We start from the raw sequence: 8,876 nt of genomic DNA, 5'->3' as shown, positions 1-8,876 counted from the left end.
CATAGATATTGCACGGTGTCCCTTATAGGCCCATTCATTAAATAAAAGACAAAAAGGAGCAAGGCTTGTCCACAGTGTCTCCCTGCCGAGCTGAGGCAGAGGGGTAGTAACACAAAGAGGGCAATTCGTACCAAGAAGACTAACTTTGACAAGCGCCTACTTGATTTGGCTTAGACGGAAGACCCATGTTAGCTTTAGCTGAACTTCACAGCGCATTTTCACCCAGAGCAACAAATGTGGATTTTGCGAAGGTTACTTTGTACTAAATCTTAGGAAGCTTGACGGGGGGGGGGGGTCAATTTTAGTGCAGATTTTCCTTTATTCGCCAATCAAGTGCCGCTTCTGAACCTTCTCCTCTCTAGGGGAAGAAACAAGGTGTTAGACTTGTCTTCTCTCTCTTTCTGTGTGTGTGTGTGTGTGTGTGTGTGAGCATGTGTTCGACAGCTGGCAAGATCTTGCACCATCTTAAGCTGTACCAGGTATCACTGACGAACGTACATAAATTCAATTCTGCACACACACACACGCCACATAAGCAAAGGCTCGCACATACCCAACAGTGTTGAGGGAACAGAAGCCCTCCTCTTGCAAATGTCAGTTACAAACATGATTAATTAGCCATATGCACATTTGCGAGACGTTTATAGAACGTCGGACCAGTTGATCATGAGCGAATAGACAACAGTTGCACCGTTGTTACGTTAGCTAACAATATACTATACAACAGTGCCGCTCAAAAAAGGATTACATTGTCTCTTAATAGGTGAACTCAATGTCAGTTATCATGCCAATAATTAATTAATTAATGTCAGTTTAACTGTACTGTTAAAGCCTGAACAGTAGGGGGAGACATCTACCTCAAAGAAAAAGAGCAGAACTGACCAGACAGCTGTATTTGAGAAGCGTTCAAAGACACTGGAAAAATTATACTTGTATGATATATTTGACATGGTGAAACTTTACACAACTGGAGCTAATATTAAAAAGGAAAGGTCAGCTTCGTTGAGAAAGCTAATTGAGCAGTTTGTGGGTTCCTAACTGTGGCGTCTGTGCACCCACTTGCAGTATGTAATTTTGGCAATCAACTCAAGTCATCTCAGCTCAGTCCCTTTACTGCAATGCTGTTACATTGTGCCCGCACAACAAAAACAGAATTCAGCAACACGTGACAGACACGCACAGAATCAAAAGTGAAATTGGTAATAAAATAAAAACAAATCTGAATGCATTTTACACAACAGCGTAGGTAAAAACTTGAAACACTAGTAAAAAAAAGGCACAACAGCAATAACAAATAAGTGTTTTTAATTGGCTGACTGTACTATGAAACTGCTGCAATTCGTGCTAGCCATAAAGACTAGCAACAGTGGTATTTTCCCTGAAACATACAGTGGGGGTCCAAAAGTCTGAGACCACTAGTCAAGATACTTCTATTTTGCATTTGTTTTCGAATGGAATACTACCTTCTCATTACAAAATTATAATATCAGCTTAACAATTTGCTAAACCTGCATGACCCATGTTATCCCAGCATGATTTCAGAATGTTCCAAAGGGCTTCCTGTGATGCCACAGAACGCTCGGCTTTCTGAGTCTACTGCTACTCGTCCTCTGACACCACTACAAGACAGCCTGCGTTTGACAGTACTTCTGCTGATTGGAGTCTTGCGTTCTTTGTTTAGCGCATCCTGTATCTGTGATGAAGTTGCTTTTCTTTCTCTCAGGGAACTAAGCTTGATGTATTGATCCTCTGCTTGCGTGGTCACTTTTGGTCTGCCTGATCGTGCTTTGGATACAACTGACCCCGTCTCTGCAAAGCGCTTTAGAGTTCCGTGCACGGCCCCCTTAGAAACCTTTAGTCTGGCCATGATTTGACGCTGAGAAAGCCCCTCTTTGCTCAGAAGAACAATTTGACCTCTGACACTTTCACTTAGTTCTGATGCCATGTTTACAACAGGCGAACACTGGCTGCAAGCAGAGTCTCCTGAACACGCCTCCGATGAGTAGCTCAAATCCACTTGAGGATCATCTGTCATCTTTTCTTTGAACATACAGTGTACGATTGGTGACCTCGTAGTCTCAGGCACTGAAAGTGCAGTTTTGTTCTTTTTTTTCAGAGGAAACTATTGATAGAAAGTAGAGGGCAGTCTGTAGTGCGATAACAGTTCTCAGTTGGAAGTGTTAATGGTGATGGATGGTTGAAGCCAAGTTAAAGTTCTGGAGAAGAACCTGCCCCTGCCTCAAGAGTGATTGGCCCCGTGTGCATTTGCCAGGTGATGGGGGGGGCAGCAGAGAGTCAGCGGCTGTGTCGAGTTGAACCCTTTCAGGTGCTGAGGACTCTCTCAAAGAAGCATTTCCTGTAAACAATATTCATGAAACAAAAACACGAAGCACTTAATCACCAAAAGATTGAAATCAAAAGCTTCATATGTAACAGTAAACTAGCATTAACCCCCTATGGACTACTTACTTGCTGGGTCAAGCTGAAGAGAAGCATTAAATGCTCGGCAAGAGAGTCACGTAGCTGCACTGCCACGGAGTCCTCTGCTCTTCAGTCCACGTGGTCCTGTTTCTGTGATGTGAGGAGGAGAGGAAAAAAACGAGGTCACAAACCAAGTACATGCCCATCGACTTCCCCAGTAGTAAAAGTGCTCTTAGAGCAACATCAGCTTCAAAATTTGATCATGCAAATTAAATTTGGCCCCCCAAGAAAAAACAAAGCCTCATGGCAGGACTGGGCTGTATGGCCTTAAATGTATATCACTGTATAAACTGAAGCATGGACGGATATGGCAACTGCATGACAGCTATTATATAATCATACTATTCTGTGTATGTATGCTTGTGTCTGTATTATCTGCCACCCCTCCCCCCTCCCTACGACTTGTGCACCTATTTATTTATTTTAGACACTTTAACCTTAATGTGCCTATACAGGTATAGGCTTTTCAACTGCATTCAAAATCACAAAATTCAGCAGTTTGCTTGTTAAAGGTACGTTTCTGTATAATTTTCTTTGTGTATTTGTTCTTCTATTTCTTGTGTATTCTGTGTTTTTGGCTGCTTTGACAATTTAATTTCCCTTTGGGGATTAATAGTCATCTATCTATCTATCTATTACTGTAGTCGTAACTCTATTAAGAGGACATATTTCACATAGTAAAGCCCTTTCTCTCAACTGTTTGACGGAAGGGACCACGTCCTTACATAAGTACACAGTGATGGCGTTTGTTAGGTCCTTCCACCGCTGACTTTCTTTCTCGTGTGGACAGCCTTTGGGAAATGCCTGAGAAAGTGACGTCCGATTTGCAGAGCCAGCTAATTAATCTGGGTTGTTCCGTGTGTCTCGCAGAAAGTGCCTTTTCAGTTGTGAAGGAAAGTAGGTAAGGTAGTGGGTCGTTTCTCGGTGGGCAGGTGGCTTTATTGTTGCTAAAGTAATCGTTAACTACTGCTAACTGTAGCTGCCGTTCGCTAGTTAGCTGTGCATCTGGAGATCCTCTTAGCTTTAGCTAGCTGACTCTAATCATCTGACTCTCGGAGCCCGGGACTGAAAACCTCCTCCTCCCGGCGGTCCACGACTCCTGGACACCAAACACACCAACACTCACCTGGTGCTCAGAGCGACCTGAGCTAACGGCAGCAACAGTTAGCAGTTACTAGTTAGCATGCTAAATTGGCTACATAAAGTGTGTCATATGGCGTGTCTGTAATGTTTCAGTACCTTGGCCCCAGGAGAAAATGACTGCCCCTTATTGTCTATGATTAGAGAAATGTTTACAAAATGTACATAGCACAGCTGATGGGGCTTCATGACAACAATATGCAGAAGCATAAACACTCAGTTGACAGTTTGTGAGGCACACCTAACTAAAACTAATACATTCAAGTCTACAACATTCCAACAAGCGGACAGGGTAGGTGACCAACATTACAGTGGCTTGCTATATAAAGCCCCGTTAAGTATTCCATAAATATGATAAAGAACAACGATGTTACTGTATTGTTAGCCAACATAAAAAAAGAAACTCGCCATTAACCGGTGTTTCGGTTTAACGAGCGACCCTGTCGACTTTCAGCCGAATGTGTCAGTTGTTGTCGTAGTTACGGCAGCTGTAGAAAACATCAAGAGATTTTTTTTTAAAGTTTTATAATACATAACACAGAGTCTTGTTTGGGGGAAACGTGTCTCACACTGACACTCAGTCGCATTTTGAACGTTGCTTGTTGTTACGGACTTTGTTGAAAACAGGAAGAGAGCAAGTTGCTTTCAACAGCTAACTACGACAACAACACGCGCATTCGGCTGGAAGTCGCCAGTTAACAGGGTCACTCCTTAAACCGAAACACCGGCGTTAGCTTCGTAACGTTGTCAGTTAACAGTTACGTAGCATAAGTTAACCTCACAAACTGTAACTGCACCCCTATCACTATCTATATTCTTTCAGTTTGTACAGAAATAAATGACCATCGGAATTTAATCTTCAGTTGAGCAGCGAGCACACACGCCATAAGCGGGCTTTACAGCAGACACAACATAGCGTCACTTAGCTGGCATCGAATATGGCTAATTACCAGGACGCAGCGTTGTGTGTAAATACGTTTACTTTAGTTAACTAAGCTGACTTGGTCGTCAGTGTTAAAAGACAGCTGCCGCTTGTCATCCTGCTCCGACTAAACAAAAACGCTTATGACGCTTACTAAAAAAAGTTATCAGCTATGCATTCTGGGTCTAATGCTATCAATACTTTAGCAGGTAACTTGCACTGAATGTTAGCTACACTAACTAAACAGCCTTCTCCACTCGATCGACCATTAACTGCAGGAAATCTACAATCACTTGAACGTCTCACCTGCATCCCCATAGAACTTCCAACATCTTTGACACAACATCACGCACAGCTACCTGAAGCCGAGCACCGCTTCCCCTGTAGTTATACCGGATCCGGAACTGCTCCACTTCTTCTGTTCAATGGCAGGCTACAAACCCGCGTGAAAGGCGCCTCCTACCGTACCGGAGTGTGCAACGTCACGACTTAATAAAGACTTTATTATCTGTACATTTTACTTCACAGGCTACAGGGAAAAAAATAAAACATGTTATTGTGTGTTTCTTAGTTTACTAATCTAATGTTGCCCTGCCTCATAAAACAGTTTTTTTTCTGTCTATATTTCAGAATGGCATGTAAATGTCATTTAAACCCTTGCAATCTGTTTACACCAGACTCCCCGTCCCCTGTCAAAAACCAGAACACACAAATGTCAAAAATGCAACCCTTTCTACACTGAAGTTCTTGTCTGTACATAATATGTTAATATTTTAACACTCCGTCTAAATGACCTCAAAAAAAAATAACCGCATTAAGGAGATAGGGAATGCATGTGTTTCTTTCAAACATGAAGCTCAGTTGTCATTTTGTTAAATTGCTGATTTTCACACACACACACACACACACACACACACACGTTCAAAAGTGCACATTTTTATCGTCAGTCAAGTGAAATGTAAATTATAACATTTCCAGAACCTCCAATTGGAGTAATCTTGTTTTATGAAGAGGGAAGGGTCAAGAAGATTTTCAAAGTGGAAGAGTCAATCAATTTAGTTAATTTAATGAGTTCATGTTTTATTAGTAGATTGTTCGCAGATTGTTTTAAATAATTGTTGTCTAGTCAGTTCTTTATTCGATCCATTAATTCAGTTCATTTTAATGAGTTCATGTTTTATCAGCAGATTGTTTTTCATTGTTGTCCAATTGTTATCATTATGGTTTAATAAATATATAAATAACGTGGGAAAGTGTCTAATTAGTATGAATGGGATTTTGAAAAATTGCAGATAATGTATGAAATATGTGGAGCATGTGAAGTTCTGAACGGAGTTTGTAGTTGACCGTATGAATAAGAAGATAAACCTGTATGCATACATGAGTGTGTGTTCCTGTACGGTTTAAATGTCCATGATTTGAGAGCTGGGATTACCTACTGTAACTGAATGCATCGTCACATCATTATAACTGAACTTCAGAGTCACTTCAAAGTATGAATGGGGTTTAAAAGTTGAATAGACCTCATGTAACGTGGGCGGCGTGCAGCATTTTAAAGGTCTGAATGCATTTTAAAGCCAAAAGTATGAATAAAGACATCCAACTTGAAAAAATGCTTGGAAAAGCGTGAGGATGTCTGACTCAAACGCCACTAATTAGCTCATCTCAACATGACGTCACCAGCGCAAGATGGCAGCGGCTGTATCCGGGATATTTTGGTTTTTGTACAGTGGGAGGAAGTGGAGACGCGTCGGCCATCTTTACCTACAGTCTCTGATTCACACCAATAAAGAACAGAAGAACAATAGTGTCACACTAATGATACAGAAAAGAACCGCTCAACGCCGCAGGAATTCCACAGGACAAAATTCAGACATCACGGTATTCTGGACACTTCACATATATATATATATTAATTTCAGGGTGCTTTTAATTACAAGAAAGCTTATTAAATACCAAAATCCAAAATCTGTCTTAAATTGCCAATCAAATTTTAGGACTAACCTTTCATAGTTATTCCACCTTAAAGGTACTAAATATAACAATATGCAACAAATTACATGTATTAATCACTTTTCATTGCCAATGTGTGAACAGAGCGTGACATCACTTGAAAAAATGACTTTCTCGGTGGCCTGTGGACTGATTTCTACGTAAAGGACTCGTGGCGAATTTTGTGGGGAAATCCAAAGGGTGTGGCGCTATGCGGACTGAGCTGAACATGGAGCTGAATAGAGGCTCAAACGGCAACAAACGGCCGGCATGAGAGCGGGCACAAGCAACAGGATGGTGACTACATTCAGTCATTCAAAATAACGACTTTCTGAAAACTCCACGAAGACCCTTTAAATTACACATTTTTAGTTTGGAAATTGAGTTGAAAACAGCACACTGTGACTGTTGGTAGTTTTTTCATGATTGCTCTCAAACGATTGGTCCAATAGCCAATCGAACGTGTTTGATTCCCTTCCCTAACATGGAGGGGGCGGGGGGGGTTATGACCTATACTGCAGCCAGCCACCAGGGGGAGATCGAGACGTTTTGTCTTCACTTTTGGGGAGCTGTCGTGTCGTCCATCTTTATATGCAGTCTGTGGTTTTTGTCATGGGAATGACATTTGTCGCATACATAACATAACTGTCAGATATACTCAAGTGTGTTTAAGTTTCAGAGTTTGTTCAGAAATGTGTGTGTGTTTGGCCTCATAGGGGTGGTTGTGTGGCCATTCCCCGATTTCCATACATTTTACGGATGTCTCATCTCTGCAGGTGTGTCCAGTTTTACGGTAGTGACGCCACAGTTTTGATGTGTGTTTCACTATATTTAGAATAAATCATCAATTTCAAGAAAATCATATATTTAGATGATGCACGCTAAAGCAAATGTGCACTCGTTGGGCTCATTCAGCTAAAACTGAAAGAAGTGTCCGGGTGGTGTACGGTTGACTCGTCGCTGCACAGTTTTGGGTCAATGCCTGGCAGCAGTCCCCGGTGCTTGTCTGGCAGCTACACCGAGCACAACTTACCAGCTTTGTCCTTTTTTCTCTAATTGGCCTAATAAAATAAAAGACCAAGAATTCAGCCGTATTTAGCTTGCTGTCATATTGTTGTTTCCCGGGGAGAATGGCGGTGGTAGTGTTGACGGTAGTATCAGTTGCAGATGTTGTGTTCTAATATGAAGTTAGAGTTGAAGAAGAGGTTGCTCACTTTTCAGTTTGACTGGATGGGCGTTTATGAGACTGGCACTGACTGCGTCACCACTGCAATCTACGCAAAACTGGATGACAACTGCACAGCATGCCTACTTTCAAACCCAAGTGAAGTACAGAAACATGGGCCCTTATTTATCAAACCTGCAAGTGTAGATCCAAGTGCCTGGAGAGATACACCAACCTCTTCAGAACGTGTTAGGAAAGAACTAAATTGTTTCAGATGAAAGGAGTTTGATCATCACGGTACGGCCTAACATCAGATAAATTGGACCTTTCTTCTTGTTGGTGCTCCAGCTAACTAATCACTTAATTGTTTCAGAACTGTCGTGGAACAGAAAGTTATGTTTCTGTGATCGATGGTGCTGTGTGTTCGTTTCCTTAAGGACGTTCCACTTAGCCGAGCTCCTGATCAACTAAACGGTAGCAGTGGTCCCGCAAAGCTGTCGATGAAAGAGTGGACAGTGACCTGACCTGACTGGGAAACATGTGACGTCAGGGTTGTTAAATCATGTGGTAGGCTCAAAAAATGTTCTAATAAGAAATGGCTATTGTAAGTAATTATCAAAGTATTTGTTACGTCATTTGAAAAAAAAAAAAATCCTTTTGATCAACCTTATTCTGTTGACTGTAATTGTTTTTTTATACTTAAAACTCAAATGAAGTTTGACATATATTTAATTTTTTTGATCAGTACTTCAAGTTGTGATCTTCTGACTGGATATGTTGACAAAATTAAATACAGAATAACGCAGGACCTCTACTTAGGTTTGCAAAATTGAACTTTGATACTATTATTTCTAATATATAGTAACATACATTCTTTTGCAGCTACTCAATAGCGCATTTTTTCTCATATACCAGCATAATGTTACGGAGAGGTCTCTCTGTTCTGTCGGAGGCTCTCCAGATAATGGCAACGCATTCGTTAAGGCTGAACTCTGCATGCATCTCGTTCGTTTCACAGTACGTTCTGGAGTAGAATCCTTGCCCGCATGTTCCGTGATGATGATGATGATGTTGGGAGGAGGATAATTGGAAAGGGATACATGGGGAAAAAAAATCTTTCAGCCAGATGGCATCAAAGACGTTGCTCCTGCGCAAGTAATTGTAATAAATATTTAA

The 8,876-nt window shown here is 41.3% G+C and overlaps 1 long non-coding RNA gene across 1 annotated transcript; it reads right to left on the bottom strand.

Annotated features, from left to right (window-relative positions):
* Positions 1-1,288: 1,288 nt before the first annotated feature.
* On the bottom strand, positions 1,289-4,935 carry LOC139283311 (uncharacterized). The gene is made up of 3 exons (XR_011597313.1): positions 4,850-4,935; positions 2,470-2,571; positions 1,289-2,356 (listed from the first exon to the last, which is right to left on the bottom strand). It is a non-coding gene; the product is annotated as an uncharacterized lncRNA (long non-coding RNA).
* Between the last annotated feature and the right edge of the window lie 3,941 nt (positions 4,936-8,876).

Source organism: Enoplosus armatus, chromosome 3 (genome assembly GCF_043641665.1).
Source record: "Enoplosus armatus isolate fEnoArm2 chromosome 3, fEnoArm2.hap1, whole genome shotgun sequence".
Lineage (NCBI taxonomy): Eukaryota > Metazoa > Chordata > Actinopteri > Centrarchiformes > Enoplosidae > Enoplosus > Enoplosus armatus.
This window is presented reverse-complemented; position numbering and strand designations above follow the sequence as displayed.